The sequence below is a fragment of the Odocoileus virginianus genome, chromosome 1 (assembly GCF_023699985.2).
Source record: "Odocoileus virginianus isolate 20LAN1187 ecotype Illinois chromosome 1, Ovbor_1.2, whole genome shotgun sequence".
In the NCBI taxonomy this organism is placed as follows: domain Eukaryota; kingdom Metazoa; phylum Chordata; class Mammalia; order Artiodactyla; family Cervidae; genus Odocoileus; species Odocoileus virginianus.
In genome coordinates, this window is record NC_069674.1 from 54,790,120 (window position 1) to 54,810,170 (window position 20,051).

At 41.1% G+C, this 20,051-nt stretch overlaps 1 long non-coding RNA gene across 2 annotated transcripts in view; it reads left to right on the plus strand.

The window, feature by feature from the left end:
- Positions 1–20,051, plus strand: part of LOC110144898 (uncharacterized) — a 66,963-nt gene that overhangs the window by 35,403 nt on the left and 11,509 nt on the right. For both annotated transcript variants that reach the window (XR_011487956.1, XR_011487957.1), the window contains one exon: positions 2,373–2,449. This is a non-coding gene — a long non-coding RNA (uncharacterized lncRNA). The remainder of the gene's footprint in view (positions 1–2,372; positions 2,450–20,051) is intronic.

The following is a 20,051-nucleotide window of genomic DNA, read 5'->3' on the forward strand; positions in this document are numbered from 1 at the left end:
GCACGAATGACACATCCTGTTGGGGACGCCCAGAAAGAGCTGCAGGACACTGAAGTCAAGCTGAGATCCTGTTGTTACCTTTGTAATTTGAACATCAAAAGGAAACATAACCTGATTTTACATAGTCTGGGAGACCTGAACAGGCTGTAATGAAACTGTAATTGCAATTAATAGACTACTTTATAAGTAACTTAATTTCATGGAATAATTAGTGGCTTATGCTAAAACGAGATCAGTGACTTATCAGTACAGTAAAACAAGGAAATTATAGCCATTTACAAAATGTTTATGAATTGGAAAAATTGAGATGCAAGTGAAAAATCTGAATTAGGTTAAACAAAAAGAGAAAAACACAGAGCTTAGCAAGAATGAGACTTGCTTCATGAACAGCTTTTTACCATAAGTTCCAGCATTCTATTTCAAGAAGAGTTCGGAAGTAGAAATTTGAATAGAAGATGGACTGAGCACTTGTCTTGGACATTTACATGCCACTGTATTTAAGACTGAGAAAATATCAGTTGTTTCCATCAAAGGGTGAGGGGTTGATGGACATGGGTACCTTTGTTACCACTGCTGACCTCAGGGCACCCTTAGCTTTTGAGCCACTTCCAAACCCACCTTGTAACCACCAGAGGACATGTGGCATTGGTTTCCTCTCCTCCAGGTGAGAACCACCTGGTGTGCAGACAGTGAATCCAGTAGGAGGTGTGGCTGCAGCAGTAGACCAGCCCTGTAGAACCTCCACACACTTCCTATTGACTGGCATCCCACTTTGAGTTCCAATGCAAAACACCTTCTAGCAAACTCTGTTGTTAAAGCAGCTTCCCTGAGAACAGGAACCAAGCCAGCACTCAGTGGTAGCCCAGCTTGACCATCTCATATTGTCTCTTTACCTCTAGCAACTGAGCTTTAACTGCTTATCCTTCAGCTCTCAGCTGGTAAGTCACTTCTTCAGAGAAGCCCTCCCTGACTAGGTTAGAACTTTCATTGCCCTCTTTACTTTTTTGTAACTAATTAGTACTGACAAAATTCTGTATGTAATTACTGCAGATAATATGAACAAAGATCATGGCTATATTGTTCACTCATGGACCCTCAATGCTGGCACACAGTAAATAAAAAATTCTTGTTGCATGAATGAATCTGATCTGCAAGTGTCATCTGCAAGACTTCCCCTACATGGCTTAAGGATTCAGCTAAAGCTCTTGGTGTTTTGCTTCATTTGCCCCACTCCTCTTATTTATATTTTTAATTATTTGTTTTTCATATTAGATATGCAATAGGTGAAAACATGGTCATTGTAAAAAATATCTAATTAGCACATATACACACTTATGAAAGTTATGTATTAGTCACTCAGTCGTGTCTGACTCTTTGTGACCCCATGGACTGTAGCCCACCAGGCTCCTCTGTCCAAAGGAGTTTTATAGGCAAGAATACTGGAGTCAGTTGCCATTTCGTCCTCCAGAGGATCTTCCTGACCCAGGGATAGAACCCAGGCTTCCCACATTGAAGGCAGATTCTTTATCATCTGGGCCACTGGGGAAGCCCTCTATATATGTAAGTTATGCCACAGTAAATAAATAAATAAATAAATTTTTTTTTTAACTACCATTCAGCTTCACAATTCCATACCAACCCAGCCTTATTCCTTTTCCCAGTCATAAAAGCACTGTTCACAGTTTCATGTGCAGACTTTCAGATCTCTTTGTATTTTTTTCATACATACATGTGTCTTCATACATGTGTGTGGTTTCATACACATATATACATATAGATATTCATATATTCATGTATATATACAACATATTCATACATTGAGAGTATTTTAGTCAAAGTCGAAAATACTCTCCAGAAGCCATCCTAGGTATTGCAGAGGGACTTTAAATAGGTGATGGAAGAGTTGAGAGGCCAGAGAACAGCGGGAAGCCACTATCAACTCTGGGGCTCGAGGGATGAAGAGAGAAGGCAGTTACGGGAACCCTGGTTCCGAGACTGCTTGGGAGAACTGTGAACCATGACAGCACTTCCAGGATAAATCAGGAACTATGGAGAGAGGGTTGTACAGCAGGCTCTGGAGACATGGACATGATGTTGCCAGACACACAGATCTGAAGCAGAGGAAAGGGCAAGAGATAACCAGGCTTTTCCCCTCTTATTTTCTGGGGTTCCATCACTGGCTCTCTTTGGCCAGGTCCATAAGCAAGCCTGAGACAAGTAACTCCAAGGGATGCAAAACTCAAGATTGAGGATGGTAGAGAATAGATCTGAGAGCAAACAGACAAAAGACCAGCATGCATAGCTTAAAATAAAATACATAAATAGCATCATGGTATGTGCAGTGTTCTAAATTTATCATATCACTTTTATAGGGACAAAACCTGGATGAAATGAACATTGAGAGCAGGCTTGATCCACAAGATCGAGGATACAGCGGTAGAGCACAGAGGTAGGTGGCAAAAGACAGATGTGCTGTTACCGGAGAAATACACTCTCAGCTAAGGGAAAGGTCTGTCACAAACAGCAGCTCCAAGGACTGGTGTGTGGGTGGGTGCAGGTCTTGTTCCAAAGTAACCAGGTCTGACCTGCTCTGCAGAGAGTAGAAAGAAGGCAGGGTGGGTTATAGACTCCTTATTGTCCATGAGTAGCCTCCAGATTCAGAGATTTCACAGCCTGGAGGGAGCTTAGGTCTCCCATCTCAACTCATAATTGCTGCAGAATAAGGAACTGAAAAAGCAGAGAAGTGGAGTGATGGGCCCAGGCAGGCCAAAAGACCACAAGCCTATTTTTTGTCATTTGGGGGCTTGAAGGGCATGATATGGGGGAGGTGCTGAGGGCCAGTTTAGCAAGCATGCCTCCTCTTCTGGCTGGGAGTCACTGAGCAGTCCAGCAGAGAAGGGCTGGCGAAAAACAAGGGGCTGTAGAAGCAATTACTCCAGGACGACCTATTTTGTAAACAATGCTAGGTACCTGGCATGTCTTATTAAGGAATTCACCAAAAAAAAAAAAAAAAAAAAAGATATTTTCCTTAGAAACTCCTCCAGCCTCCCAAATCTGGTTTTAATTGCCTTTGTCAGAACCTTCAGTCTGTCCTAGGCCCCGTGCTAGATAGATGAATCTAGGTGCAATAATGGATAAAGCATATACTTCTAGGATTTCTGAGTCTCACAGGGGATCAGCAGTGGATAAAAATGATTATGATATGATCTGATAAATTAATAATATCTGTAGCACAGAAGAGGAAGTGAATAATTGCTGAGGGAGGGGAGCCCACGGAGGTAGGCAGAGAAGGCTTCACAAAGGTGACATCAGAGAAGGTATAGAAGCAAGAATAGGAGCTCTTCAGACCTCCAACTCCAATTTTATGCTAACAGCATTAAATCAACCTTCTCTGAAACACCACTGTTAATTCTTCAAGGATTTACAAAGCAACAGTTCTTGCTCCATCTACCTCTCATTACATAATAAGAAATGAAACCACACACATATATATACACCATTTTTGAAAGTAAATGATAGATAAAGTGAGTCCACTGGCCCCATCGACCAGGGTCAGCAGGACCAGACTGACCTTCAGAGACGCTGTGCATTGAGAAGTTGACACTCACCACATGTAGTCAAATATCCAAGCAATGCCTTCAGTCAAATGCCTCCAAGGCAGTCCAGCAAAGTTCTGACTTTTCCTACAACAACACATTTTATGTTTTTGAAAATATCAAATAGCCACTTACTACCATAAAAGTTTTTTCCCCCCATTATTTTAGTGCGTCTGCTTTGAAAGTGAAAGTGAAGTCGCTCAGTCATGTCTAACTCTTTGCGACCCCATGGACTATAGCCCCCCAGGCTCCTCCGTCCATGGGATCTTCCAGGCAGAATACTGGAGTGGGTTGCCATTTCCTTCTCCAGGGAATCTTCCTGACCCAGGGATTGAACCCAGGTCTCCTGCATTGCTGGCAGACGCTTTACCATCTGAACCCCTGTGCTATTACCCAGACACGTGTATGGCCTGCCTGTGGGTGATCCTACCCTGAGGAGAGACTTCTTCCACTCTAAGACACCCCAGGTGAGGTCGACCTCATCAAGTTCACATCCCTGCTCTCAACTAAGTGGACCTGAAGCTGTTCTTTCACTTCCTTAAACAGCACATGCATAAAGATTTCGTTCCTCATCCCCTTCGGTCATTAAATATTCACCTTGCAAACTCAGGAAGGCCCAGTGGTCTGGTTAACCAGAAAGAAAGGCTAATGGGAGATGCTATTAGCATCTCTTAGCCGTTCCTAGCCAAAGGAAGACTGTGTTACAGTGCAGCATTTATGAGCACAGGCTTTTGAAACAGACATGATTGTGTCCAACACTTGCTCTTTCACTTCCCCGTGTGATCTTGGGCAGGTTACTTTACACTGGTAAGCCCAAGTTTTATCTTCTGTAAAATGTGCTTAATAATAGCACCTGCATCATAAGGTCATTCTTTCAACAAGTATTTAATATACTCCGACTCTGTGCCAGGCACTGTGTTTGAAGAGGGAGATTCACCAATGAACAAACAAAAATCCCCACCCTAGAGCTTACATTCTAGTGGAAGAAGATAGACAACACAAATAAAAAATAAATAAATTATATACTATGTTGAAAGGAAAGGGGCTCAGAAACATTGAGGGTGTTGCTATTTTAGATGGAGTGACTAGAAGAGCCTGAGTGAGGAGGGGATTCGAGGGATGGAGAGCAGCAGGTGGACTTTCAAGGGGCAGTCTTCCAGGCAAAGGGAACAGCCTGAGCCGGAGGCCCTGAGGCAGGAGCAGGCCTAGAACGTTTGAGGAACAGTGAGTCTGGCTGGAACCGACTGAGGGCGGGGGCAGGGGAGGGAAGTGAGGTCAGACAGCATGAGAGCAGAGGAGTGGTGTGTGCTGACTCGTATTTGAATAGGATCATCGGGCTTTGGGTTGAGAAGGACTTAGGAGGGCAGGGCTGGAAGCTGGGAAACCGGTTAGGAAACTCCTCCAGTGATCCTAGAGAGAGATGAGCATAGTCCATCCTCACCTTGGCGCCCAACCCCAACCAACTCTGGATTAGAATATGATTCCACACACGCACATCTGGCAAGGGAAGAGCTCAGCTTTGTTCTCCTTTCTGCATCATTCTCAGTCAACCCGTCTATGGCCTTTCCTTAGTCATCTTGCTTTCAATCTTTTTCCCCTTGTCTTCTCTCTCTGCTTCCTCCTCACCCTGTTGTCGGCCTTTTTCTTGCTCTTATGAATGGTCTGTTCTTCTAGGGCACAGTTTGGGAGGGAGGTTGTTCTGTCTTGGGGAGAGAGCAGTGTGGCTCTTGGCCTGTGGTTCCATGGGGTACATGAGAAGGGTAACGGAGCAGATTAAGGGTGACAGGCACTCAAGGTGCCCAAAGAGACAGCTCTGCCATGAAGGTCATACCAGTGTCACAGGAGGAGCTTTTGTTGCCTGGTCAGAGTTCAGCTAGGAAAAATGAAGCTTCTGTGTGTTTTAGGTACTTCCTAAATGGTCAATAATGCAGGGAGTTAGAGGCTGATCACCACCGGTTAGACCAGGAGAGCAAAGCTCGAAAGGCCATTTTCAGGAAATCACGAATTATGGGAGTTCTAAAGAAGCCACCACAAATAACCTCATAGCCTTCAGTGCCAAAGCAAGAGATTCTCAGAAGGATCCTCAATGATACCAGCCACTAACTTCGTGTCACAATACCAAATGTTACTGCAGGTAGTAGGGATTTTCCTAGAAGCCATTTCGATGGTGAGACTAATAGCCATGACTTAACTATACACAGAATTGTCTGAAAAATCACATATCCCACTAAATCCAAACTCAGTATGTCCTCAACTCAGCTTCCCCTTAGCCAGAGACCCAGGATACCCGTGGCCACTCTAATCCCCCTAACTAGCTGGCAGAAGGGAAGTCAGCATGTAGCAAGACAGCGTTTTTAATTGTCTTAAAATATCTTACTTTTGCTAATTTTATGAAAACATATGACCCTGTGCACACATTGCTAGGCTCTCCCAGGGTCCTGGAAGGTGTGCCGCAAGCGAGACTCCTGGAGATTAAGCTTCTCATGGAAAATCTGCCTCTGTCTAGAGAAGAAGTAATTTACCTTCACTGACCAGAGAGCTGATTATAAGAAGGGGCTTTGGACCAGTATGAAGGGTTTCCTTGGGTTTCATTTGTAGCAGTAATGTTTTATTCAGCTTGGGAGTTGCTAATAGCACTACTAGATTGTTTATTAAATTAATAAAAATTTGAATTAGTAGATAATGACCCACTTCATGTAGCCTTTACACTCAGACCTTTGAATCACTCCCTTTTGGTCAACAGGCCCCTTGCTTGCCCATTCTACAAATGTGTATTGAGGGCATCCTCTGTGCTAAGCTCACAATGGTGAGGAAAGGAAACATGAACTCTGCCTTTATGGGGCTGTAAGGAGAAAAGATAAGTAATCAGCTAATCAGCCAAGTCTCTAATTACAGGACTACGAAGGAAAAGTTCAGGGTCCTACTAAGAGCGTAGGATGAGAAAGCCTAGTTTAGTGGAGGTGACAGGAAAGACTGAAGGATTCCTTCTTTCAACAGTTATTTTTGCGTACCTACTCTGTTCATTCAGTCCTAAGGGCCAGGATAATGGTAAGGAAGAATTGCAGGCTTCCCTGCCTCCCTCCACCTCTCTCTCCAGGGGGAGGCACTTTCACAGAATCAGGTTGCACCTATCTGTAAATGACCATCTGATGGTGGCCTCCATGAAAGCATGATGCAGATGAATATGTGGGCATGTGCGCAGAGGGTTGGTACAATAGGACAGGCTTTTTGAAGGGGCCACAGTGCACTGAGAACCAGAGGCAGAGTTAGCTGCTGGATGAGAAGGCGGAAGGGCTTGAGGATATTCTTCTAAGCAAAAGGAACTGTAGGAGGAAAGGCCTGGGGACAGGACTTAGGACAGAGCACACGGGGAAGAGAAAGACGAACCGAGACCAGTGTGGCTGGGACAGCTCCGAGGGAGGGCAGGTATGCCTACATGTGGCTGGAAAGATAGAACAGATTCATGTGCCTAACACAGATGGGAGCCAACAACAAAATAAATGAGTAAAGGAACAAATAAAACCAAACAAATACAAACACATAGATACAGAGAATAGAGCAGAAGGGAAGAAGGGAATTGGGGGGGGTGGGCAGGGGTAAAATGGGTAAAGGCAATCCACGTCTGGTGACAGAAACTAAATCTTTGGTTGTGGCATGCTGTAGTGTATACAGAAATAGAAAAATAGTGTTGTACCCATGAAGCTTATATAATATTATAAACCAATGTTGCTGTTGTTCAGTCATCCAGTCGTGTCTGACTCTTTGTGACCCCAGGGTCTGTAACCCGCCAGGCTCCTCTGTCCACGGGATCCTCTAGGCAAAAATACCAGAGTGGGTTGCCATTTCCTTCTTCAGAGGATCTTCCCAACCCAGGGATGGATGCTGGGTCTCCTGTGCTGCAGGCGGATTCTTTACTGACTGAGCCACCAGGGAAACCCCAGTGTTACCTTAATAAAAAAGTTCTTAAACCTTAAAAATAAATAATAAGTTAATAAATAAATCCGAAGATCCTGAGGAGTGAAGAAGCATGGCCGAATTGGCACTTAAAAGGGTCTCTGTGGCTGTAGAGAGAATATTGGATTACAAGGGATGCTTTGCCAGTAGCTGCATCTTAATTACTTCCCCCTTTCTCACTTTCCTTTCCGGTAGCTGCAGAGATTCAAATAAACGCATGCCCAATATGCAGTTCAAAGCTCCCTGACACTGAAGGGCTGGCCGCATAGCCTGGAGAAGAGCACACTGCCTTCAGTCAGGCAGACGCACTTTAGATCCCTCCTCTACCTCCAGTCCGCTGGTGGGGCCAGACAAGGCATTTTCCCTCTCTAAAACCCACTCTCCACCTCGTCTACAAAGTGGAAGAACAGTGTCTGCTCCACTGAACTGAATGAGTCACAGAACAACTGTGTGCAAGTTACCGGGCATTGGCAGAACTCAAGATCTGTCAGCTGTTACTGGAAGTAACTGCAGGATGGTTAAGATAGTAAGAGTAAGATTTCTAATCAAAAACTGTACTAGTAAAAGCCCTGGGATTACAGCATGTTCTTGCCTATTGAAAAATATATAGGGTTTCACTGATAGTCCAGTGGTTTAGAATCTGCCTGCCAGTGCTGGGGACGTGGGTTCAATCCCTGATCTGGGAAGATCCCACATGCTGTGGCACAACTAAGCCCATGTACCACAACTACTGAGCCTGTGCTCAGAGCCCACGAGCCGCGGTTACTGAAGCCTGTGCGCCCGGAGCCCGTACTCTGCAACAAGAGAAGCCACCGCAGTGAGAAGCCTGCATTCTCAACAAGAGAGTAGCTCCTGCTCACTGCAACTAGAAAAGCCATCCCACAGCAACAGAGATCCAACAAAGCCCCCCCAATTTTTTTTTAAAAAGATTCCTCTATGTCTTTAAAAAAAAAGAGAGATATATATGGAAAGTGAAAGTGAAGTCGCTCAGTCATGTCTGACTCTTTGCAACCCCTTAGACTGCAGCCTCCCAGGCTCCTCCATCCGTGGGATTCTCCAGGCAAGAATACTGGAGTGGGTTGCCATTTCCTTCTCCAGGGGATATTCCCGGCTCAGGCATTGAACCTGGGTCTCCTGCATTGCAGGCGGACGCTTTACCCTCTAAGCCATATATATATATATATATATATATATATATATAGGGACTTTCCTGGTGGTCCAGTGGTTCAGAATCTGCCTGCCAGTGCAAAGGATACCGGTTTAACCTCTGATTCGAGAAGATTCCGTATGCTGTGGGATAGATAAGCCTGCAAGCCACAAACTACTGAGCCTGTACTCTGCAACAAGGGAAGCCACCACAGTGAAAAAAAAAAGCCTGTGAAAGGCAACAAAGACTAGCCACAACTTCTGCAACTAGAGAAAGCTGCACACATCAATGAAGCAAAAACCCAATGCAGGGAAAATAAATTTTTAAATATATATAAATACATATATATGTAATATTATACATTTACTTAAATACTACATTTTAAATGAGAGCTATCTAATGAAATCTTCCTAGTACTGATGTTGGAAAACAAGCCTATATTATTTATGCAATTTAAAAATATATATATACACAATAAAATTTAAAAGTTTCTGAGTAAATTATATTGTACATGAATTGCCTTATCTCTGGTCTTTTCCTGTATGCAGTTATTTTCTAAAGAAACTGAACCCATTTGTTAGCCTGTCCATCCCCCAGACTGAACATTAGCTTCTCAAGAATAATTTTATTTATCTTATTTCTCCAGAGTCTACTGAGAGTCTAGCACTCACTCAGTAGTGGGTGCCCAATAAAAACTTGCAGAATGGAAAGATGAAGAAAAAATTAATAAATTTAACTTATGAGTCTGGCAGCTATATTGTATGAATCAAAATCAAGATACATTTGTCTGACCTACACAGTATGAGTGTCTTAGAGAGAATTTGGCATGGAATATTTGCTATCCAGACTGTCCTGAAAAGTTCAGGATGTATGACCAAAATATACCTCAAATAGCTGCATCTGTTGTAAAGGAGCTACAGCAAGCCACTATAACAAATTCCACTGTCTGTGTTCTACTAATTTTTCATTATAAAAATTGTCCCATGCTCTTTGTTCATAGTAGAAGGAACAATCCAGAAGATTTTAAAGGATGTCTGTTTAACCTTTAACACAAGGACTCTGGATTTGCTTTTGTCTTATCTCACTCACTATTATTAATTAGTTGCACTGCTCAGACCTCTTCCATCACACACACACAAAACAGCCAAACATTTTGTTTGTTAAGCACAGCTGAGGCTGGCTCAACAGAGTGTCTATTCAAGAGAGGGAAATAAAATATGCAGCAAAGCAAGGAGACAGGGAACAAAGAACCCAGTATGACAATTAACAGGAGAGCTAAACAAACATTCAGAACACCATCAGGAAGGTAAAAAGCCTCAAGTGTCTAGAAAAGAGAGAAGCTGGAGGGGAAAGCCTGAGAGGACCTGAAAAGACCAATTTAAGTCAATGAAGAAATGTAGGACTTTGTTATAAACGATTATTTTTTTAAAGTCAGGTTTACTAAAGTATAATTTTTACACAGTAAAATAAACCTTCTTAGAGTATAGTTCTGAGAGTTTTAAACATCACATATAGATGTGTAGTTACTACCACAATCAAGATATAGGATAGTTTCACCATCTCGAAATTCTCTCTTGCTCCTTTTTAATCAACTCCTCCCTCACCCTTAGCTCCTAACAACCACTACCATGTGTGCTGTCCTTCTCGTTTCGCCTGCTTTAAAGGAATTTAATAAGAGAACTTAAAATGGGGGGGAAAGGAACTGAGACTTTTTCCCCCTATACCCATGAATACATCATTTGCTGAACTTTTATTTATTAAGTATCTATTATTTGCCAAAGATTCTACATACCTCATCTTTCATTTTTACAGCTTGTCCATGAAGGAAGTTATGTCCCATTTTCCAGATGAGAGCTAAGAGTCAAAGAGGTGCTAGTAAGAGGCAAAGCCAAGATTCAAAATCAAAGTTGATCAAAAATGCCACCATGGCTTATCTCTGGGTGTTAGGATTATAGCTCATCTGTGCTTTCTTCTTTGTACATTGTTTGTACTATAAAAGTTTTCAACAATAAGTTTATATTATTTTTGCAGCCAGAAAAATTGCCTTCATAATATATATACACGCACACATATGTATATATGTACTACATACATACATACGTACATACAAGGTTTGATTCTCTGTTGATCAAAAAGGGGAAAGGTAGAAAAGAGTTTAAAAGAGGATAAAGAAAACACTCCTCTTAGCAACTGGCACTCAGAACTGAGAAACCAGAATCAAATTTACCAAAAGAACCAGAGCACAGCTTTGTTTTGTCTCTAGATCTCATCAGAGTCTAATAGCTCTACCTTTGAAAGTTCTGTAGCGCAAATGCCCTTCCAGAGCACTGAAGACAAGCCCTGGAGGCCTGTAAAAACCCATTAGGCCACTCAGATCCAAAAGACAATCCTCCTTAGCTTCTTCCTGCCTCATCTCCATGTGATACAGTAGGAACAAGCTAACTATCGTGAATAAGTGAGAGCACAACAGCCTTTTACCACTCCAGGAGAGGCAGGAAAGTGAATAACTTAAGGCCAAGGCTAAAAGGGACACAGAACATCTTTTATTGTGGGATAGTGGGGAGTTCTATTTTAATAGTCTACATTGGGAGAATATTACCCATCACAGCACTATAAGAAGAACTCATGAGGGCATCCTTCGGCCTTTAAGCAGAATCCAGTTGTTGCTTGTTTCAAAAATATTTGAGTAATCTTACAAAAATGTATAAAGTACAAGATTAAAAAATAATAATAAATTGGGTATTGGGACTAGGTGCTTGTGTGCATGCTAAGTCACTTCAGTCATGTCTGACTCTGTGCAACCCTATGGGCTGTAGCCCACCAGGCTCATCTGTCATGGGATTTCCCAGGCAAGAACACTGGAGTGAGTTGCCATGTCCTCCTCCAGGGGATCTTCCCGACCCAGAGATCGAACCCTCATCTCTTAAATCTTCTGCATTGACAGGTGGGTTCTTTACCACTTGCACCACCTGGGAAGCCTGGGACTAGGTTCAGTTCAGTTCAGTTCAGTCCAGTCGCTTAGTCGTGTCCGACTCTTTGTGACCCCATGAATTGCAGCACGCCAGGCCTCCCTGTCCATCACCAGCTCCTGGAGTTTACTCAAACTCATGTCCACTGAGTCAGTGATGCCATCCAACCATCTTATCCTCTGTCGTCCCCTTCTCCTCCTGCCCCCAATCCCTCCCAGCATCAGGGTCTTTTCCAATGAGTCAACTCTTCACATGAGGTGGCCAGAGTATTGGAGTTTCAGCTTCAGCATCAGTCCTTCCAATGAACACCCAGGACTGATCTCCTTTATGGAGATGGACTGGTTGATGGACTGGTTGGATCTCCTTGCAGTCCAACAGACTCTCAAGAGTCTTCTCCAACACCACAGTTCAAAAGCATCAATTCTTCTGCACTCAGCTTTCTTCACAGTCTAACTCTCACATCCATATATGACCACTGGGAAAACCATAGCCTTGACTAGACAGACCTTTGTTGGCAAAGTAATGTCTCTGCTTTTTAATATGCTATCTAGGTTGGTATTAACTTTCTTTCCAAGGAGTAAGTGTCTTTTAATTTCATGGCTGCAACCACCATCTGCAGTGATTTTGGAGCCCCTAAAAATAAAGTCTGACACTGTTTCCACTGTCTCCCCATCTAGGTACTGAAATAGAAAAACAATAAACATTGACACCCTCCCCCCACCTCACATGACACAATTAATTTAAGAGGGATTGCTGACCTAAATGTAAAAGTGAAAACTCTAATGCTTCTGGAAAAAAATAGAGGAGACTATCTTTACAACTTTAAATAGCAAAGTTTTCTTAGATAAGATAAGCAAAACCTTTAAAAATGGATAGATTATACCAAAATTTTAAACTTTTGCTCATAAAAAGACAGTGTTAATGGAATACAAAGAAATATATCATATACTGATATAAAATATTGGCAAGACATACCTTTGACAAAGTTTTAGTATCTAAAATATGTAAAGAACTCCTATATCTCAAACATTTGAAAAACCATACAACTCAATTTGGTTTGACTTAAACAGACACTACACAATGGAAGATATATTAATGGCCTATAAGCAGTTTAAAAGATACTTAATATCATTAATTATCAGGGAAATATAAATTAAAGCCACACTGAGATATTACTATGTGCATGAAAAACTAAAATAATTTGACAAAACAGACTGGCAACACTAAATGTTGGGAGAACATAGAACAACCTGAACTCTCATATAGTGTTGATGGTATAATCACTTTGGGAAAAGGACTGACAGTTTCTTATGAAATTAGACATGCATCTACCCTATGACCCAACAATTCCACTCCAGGAATGTGGCCAAGAGTTATGAGAGCATTTCTCCAAAGCAACTTGTACAAAAACATTCATAACAGTTGTAATTGCTAAGCAAACTGAGGTATATTCATACAAAGGAATACTAATCAGCAGTATAAAGAAACAAATTCTGGTGCACGAAACAGTGTGGATAAATCTTTAAACATTATGTTGAATGATAAAAGATTTATATAAGAATACTTACTGTGTGATTCCATTTATATAAAGTTCTAAAACAGGTAAAACTAATCTACAGTGGGAGAAAAAATCAGAACAGTAGGTGCCTCTGAGGTTGTAAGGATGAAAGAAAAGACATGAGAGAATTTGCTAGACTGATGGAAATATTCTGTATCTTGATCAGGATTTATGTTCCACAAATATATTCATTTCTCAAAAATCTTTGAATGGTATATTTAAGGTACGTGCATTTTGTTGTATGTCAATTTTATATTACTCAAAAACAGAAAAGAACTGTAATCAAATATTGAATTTGTGTTAATGATATGCATACTAAAACATATAGGGGTAAAGTGTATAGATGTTTGCAATTTACTTTGAAACACATCAAAAAGTAATTGAAAAGAAGGATGTATACATGGACAGGCATGTGATAAAGCAAGTACAGTAAAAGGTTAATCATAGAATCTAGATGGATGGTATATGGATGTTAATATAAAATTCTGTCATCTTTTTCTAGTCGACAAATTATATAATGAAATATTGGGAAAAAATAAGTTAGGATTTAGGAGAAAAGAAAAGTAAAGTTCAGGCAAAAGGATGAAACTTAAGTCAGGACCTTATAAGGAAGTATAGGTCTGTCTTATAGTTTCCTAAGAGCCAAAGCAAAAGGGAAAAGTGGATGATGTGCAGGAGAGGAAGAGGAAGAGATAAAAGCGAAGGAGGAAAAGAGAGCAAGATCTCATTTACACAGTTAGCAATGCCTGTATGGTTGAAAAAAAATGTTCTAGTAAAGCACCATTTTTCCTGATACAGGCAAGTTTTCATGAAGAAGGTACCGTGTGCCTGTGGTTCTATTAGTTAGGATAAGGACTTGAAACAGAGACCTTTACTTCTTATACAAGTAAAAAACTCATTCCTCTCTTGTATAATTAGTCTACAAGTAGTGCTCTAGGGGCTTCCCAGGTGGCGCGAGTGGTAAAGAACCCGCCTCCCAATGCAGGAGACACAGGTTCAATCCCTGGGTTGGGAAGATCCCCTGGAGGAGGGCATGGCAACCCACTCCGGTAGTTTTGCCTAGAGAATCCCCATGGATGGAAGAGCCTGGTGGGCTACAATCCATAGGGTCACAAAGAGTTAGACGTGACTGAAGTGACTTAGCATGCATACACAGTGCTCTGGGGCCAGAATGGTGGCATTATTCAAAGGAAAATAGGTGGTTGGAGCTCCAAAATTCTACAACATAGAAAAAGGCTTCAATTATTTTATCCAAGAAGAAATTATGTACAAAAATAGACTCAAGAATCTCTAAGAAATACTCTTATCACTTGTCTTATTGATCTACTCCATTGTATGTTGCTGAATCCATTCCTCTCTGAAATGTATACTACATAATAGAGCATATGTAGCGACATACTCGGAGAAGGCGATGGCACCCCGCTCCAGTACTCTGGCCTGGAAAATCCCATGGACAGAGGAGCCTGGTAGGCTGCAGTCCATGGGGTCGCGAAGAGTCGGATACGACTGAGAGACTTCACTTTCACTTTTCACTTTCCTTCATTGGAGAAGGAAATGGCAACCCACTCCAGTGTTCTTGCCTGGAGAATCCCAGGGACGGGGGAGCCTGGTGGGCTGCCGTCTGTGGGGTCGCACAGAGTCGGACATGACAGAAGTGACTTAGCAGCAGCAGCAGCTACATACTAGAACGACAATACTATCTTTCTTATACCACATTTCAACAATTCTGAGATGCATAATTTTTTCCCACATTTTGACATCTCTGAGATTGACATGGGTCTTACAGTCAATGGCATGTCATTTTTTAAATTTCTTAATAGTGTATAAAATAATGGTGTTTCTTAAAATCAATGGCATGTTACATTTAATAAGACAGAATTATCCAGTGCTTCATGGTTCAAAGTGTTTTCATCCTATTCAATTCTTACAACATCATATTTTGGTGAGGTGGGTAGTTATTCCTATTCCAAATATAGACATTGAGATTCAGAGAGTTTAAATGACTTCTCTAAGGTCCTCTGCTAGCTATAATGAAGCCATAACACTAATCTGAATTCTCTAAATTTGAAATGTCCTGCTTTCTCCCAATATTACACAAAATATTTAGAGAATGAAATCTCCATGGAAACAGGAATTTTGTTTTATTCGCTACTTTAGCACCAGAGCAGAAAACATTACTTGGCTCATAGCAGATAGTCAAATGTTTATTTAGTGAATTAGTATTACAGAAGGGAATGAGAGGTCAGAATGGAAAGAACCTGTGGACTGTGGTAAGCTGGGAAGTTTACACAGAGGGTAACTATCCTGCCATTTTTTCTCTTCTTTGATGAACTTATCATTCATCACGCAAATAGCATCTACTTCATGGTGCCTTCCACAGGTTAAGTTAAATATATTAATTCCCTAATAACTTGAAAGGCAACCTAGTATAGTGCAAAGCATCCTGATTTTTGCATGAGAAGACCTTTGCATGAGAAGATTTTTGCATGATTTAAAATTCCTTCTGATTTTAACTACCTATTAGCAAAAAACTTTGGGAGAAATTACTTAGCTTCAGTTTTCTTACCCACAAAATTAGAAATAATAAAACCTACTGGAAATCCATGGCTGATTCATGTCAATGTATGACAAAACCCACTACAATATTGTAGAGTAGTTAGCCTCCAGCTAGTGGAAATAAATGAAAGAAAAAAAAAAACCTACTGGATTGCATCATTGTGAAACTTAAATGAGACCAGAATGTAAATGTACCTGAAACATAGTAGGAGCTCAATAATAATACTGTAATTCTTTTCTCTTTCTTACATGTACATGCTCCACTTGAACTTGATAAATACTTCCATTTTTTAACTTCACGTTTTTCTCCCCATGACTGTGTATTTCTAAAAGAACTGCATCTCTTCAGAACCCAGGAGAGTGCCAGACTCATTCTAAATGCTCTTAAGTATTTTCAGAGCTTATTCACTCACTTATTTAATTCATAAATATTTATCATATTCCTATTATGTGCCAGGTTCTTTTCTAGTTGCTGACACTCCACCAATGGACAGAACTAATGAAAATCTCTGTCCCTTTGCAGGCAGATAAACAATACAGGAATAAATAACATGGTGATAAGTCCTGTGGAGAAAAATAAAGAGAAAGGATAGGGATAGGAAGTGTGGGAGATGGTCATGGGTGACTTTTTGTAATATTAATATTAGTATTAAAGAGTGTTAAAGAAAAGCCTTACTCATGTGGTGATATTTGAGAGAGACTTAAAGGAAATGAGGGGAATGCCATGCAGTAATCTGGGTTAAATTAGATGAGCAACATGAATATTTGTAGGAAAAATAAATAGCAAAGAATAGAACATTCCAGAATGTGAGAACATTTGACCAAAAACCTGATAGACTTAAGTAGACGGCTTGCTTGGGCAGTATAAAATGAACCAGTCCAACTGGAGTATCAGGACTTTGAATGCCAGGAAAAGAATCTGTATTTTATCTTATAGACAATGGTGATCAGCTGGAGCCTTTTATCCTAGAGGATGTGACAGAAACCAAACAGTACTATAGGAAGCTTAACCTGGTAGAGCAACCCTGCAGAAAACATTAAAGGGAAAGGATAGCAGTTCCAGCATGGACATCTTGAGTTTGATGCCACCATGGGTTTTCAAGAAGATCATGCTCAGAAAACAGTCAGAAATGCAGGCCTAGAGTCAAGAGAGAGAGTTGAGGGTTTGAGATTTGAGGGGTTGTAGCCCATCTAAATCCTGACAGCTGATTGTAATAATCTTCCAAGAGTCACCGACTCTGTGAGCAACAGACAGACCTTGTTAGAATTTTACTTTTGTCCTAAAAACTGGTAGGACATTACTCTTTGGAATTTTCCAAACTTATGCCAAGACTACAGATTCAGTCAGCAGTAATGAGAATGATATGCAGGACCTGACAGGGAGACATGCCAGAAAATTAAGTAGGAAAAAAACCTGAAAGGTGGGGCACAACGTGCCTTGGGAAGCTCAGACTCTTGAGAAATCTGGAAGAACATATATCATGCCAGATGCTTCAGCCTTATGGGAGGGCTTTTGTTTAAAAATGTGCTATGTGCAATGATTTAGAAACCCTTCAAAAAGCAGCATGCCAGGGATTCATCCTGTCTGAAAAAACAAACAGCCCCTCACATTTGACTTTTCAATCTCACCACTGATTGGAAATAACAAAAGTGATCTCTTTGCTATTTGGAGTAATTTCTCTTTCACCCACCAACAAGCAGGATGGGGGAAGGGGTATCTCTGAAAACCAAGGAGTGGGGTTTATACAATTTGGGGAGAAAAGTTGCAGGGGGCAATTATACCCTTATGTATGATCCTTGTATAAAGACCACTCATGTGCCTGTGGCTATGTGACAGTGGAGTCTGTCACTGTGGGTTTTAAATTGAGAAAAAAAGGGGGAACTTACTTTATTGAAATAAACTTGATTCCTATCCACAAAAGCAAAGGGCTGCCATTATTCTGGAATCCTAATCAGGTGTCTGTGTGCCTATAATTAGCCACTGGCTCCTAGAAAGGAAAAAAGCAGGGCCTCCTTTACTTGAAGTGTATTTTCTTAGCCCAGGAATCTTTAAATATGTTGCTTACATAACCCCCAAAAGAATTTTTAAGACTATGTAACTCCTCACATATTTTAAGTTGTCATTGAAAAATTTTCATCAGAGGATAAGATGATGATAAATTGTAATTAAGATAAATATTTCATGACACTATTTGGTAAAATAGGTTATAACTTCCCAAAGAATAAAATACCTCAAATCTTAAGGAGGTCATGTAAAAATTTTATAAACCAGTTCTATCCAAATCCAAAAAATTTGCTTGTCTTGCAAGACATTCCAGTTAACTTTAAGAGAATCAGCATCACTAACTTACACTGTTCAGCTGTTCCAAATCTAGAGCTTCCCCACAGAGGTTCCCCAGTTATTCTACTTCTAATGCCAACTTCACTCATTATAGAAATACAAGTAAGACAGGCAAAGGAGGGAGGCTCCTTGCATGTAAGGAAGCTTGATTAATAACAAACAAACATGTCATTACCAAACCAATATTTCTTTCTTGATTTTTACTTCTATATGTATCTATAAAAAATGAATGCTTTCCTACACAGCCGAAATAGCACTGTAGCCCTTAACAAAAATAGCCTGTCCATGTTAAAATTTCTCACATGTCCCCCAAATGCCCTTTATGAGATGGTTCATACAATCCAGGATTCAATCGTGGGTGTATATTGCATCTGGTTGCTATATCCCTTAAGTCTCTTTTAATCTAGAACATACATTCTACACAGGGGTGATGTTGTCCATAAGGGAGTGAAAATTGGTTCTTAAGGGATGAAAAAACTGTTACTCTTTTTATGTAGAAAGCACAGTACATGTAGTCATAAACATATACACAGTATGACTGTGATATTGGATGGTAGGGAGACAGGAAAAAATGTCTAAAAAGGCCTTAGGGGGTAGGGGAATGAACAATAATGAAAAAAAGTTTGAGAAATACTGATCTAGAATGATCCCTCTTTCATGATACCAAGGGATTGATGAATTGGTATCTAAATCAGTATTTCAGTGTATTCTCTCCTTGGTCCTAAAAGGTTTTCATAGCCCAGGGCAATACCCTATTGTAAGATTTGGGTTGAGTAAGGTGGCAGACATGGAAATGTGCTGCTCAGATATTCCTCCAAGAAAAAACTTGCTGCCCAGCTAGGAGGAGTGTGTCTAGCTGAGATTCCTCAATTTCTCAGTGGAAGTCATACTCTCTGGGGATGACCCCCACCAATGAGCAAGGCTGCTGCATAGGGACCTGGCTATTTCCACCCTACAGGAATACTTCAAAGGGGCAGTCTTGTCTCTGGAGCTCCCCAATTATCTGGCAGAGATGTTGTGGGATCCTTATTATAGTCTGGCAACTCCAGCTGCCCAATCCTGCCTTCTCCTTTTTTCTTTCATGAGTGCTACTTCCCTGTAGAACATTTGCACTCTGAACTCTCAGCATCTTCTTCCTGGAGAACCAAACTGGCTTATTCTTAGCAGATCATATTTATGAAAGAATTAGGAGGTTGAAGATTTGGAAATTGATTCCCTTGAAACTGTATCCTCGAATTCTTCCCCTATCCCAGATGTAAGGAACTAATCAAGGTTCAATTAGAAAAGCAGAACATTAGGAAATATATATATTTAATATGGGATTTATTATAGGAATCTAATATCAAACAATTGGGGGACCTGGTTACACAACTTATGTGAGCCTTTTGGTTCTGTGTTCGGTGCTGAAGCCTGAAATACTCAGAGAAAGCATTTGGGAAAGAAAAGTGTGAAGTGAGGAAAGCAAGGGCCTCTGAGCCACCAGTTTTCATGATGTGGTAATCTCTAGGAGAAGCTGGTGTCCTTCATCAGGGAGCTAAACACGTATCTGGTCCAGGAGTTGGGGAGGTTGGAGAAGCCGGAGGCCTGGCTTCTCTTCCATCCCAACACGCGCCAGCAGGTCAGCCACAACATGAATCAACTGCAACAGCACCTGTGCCTACAGCAGCCTACCATGTGCAAAACAAATCGAGCTGCTGCTCCACTGTGTCACATCCCAGTTCATGTAACGTGTCTCTTAAAGCCTACACTAGCCTGGGGCTATGTAGGCAAGAGAGTGCTGGGTGCCCTAGTTTCAGTTTAGCTGAGTTGGTATGAAAATCCACCCAGTAGGGGGTCTCCAAACCCAGTTTAAGGACCGCTGACTAAACCAATGGCAAAGCGTCAGAGAGCCCTTCTAAAAGTTGTGCTTGGGAGTTTAGGATTAAATTTC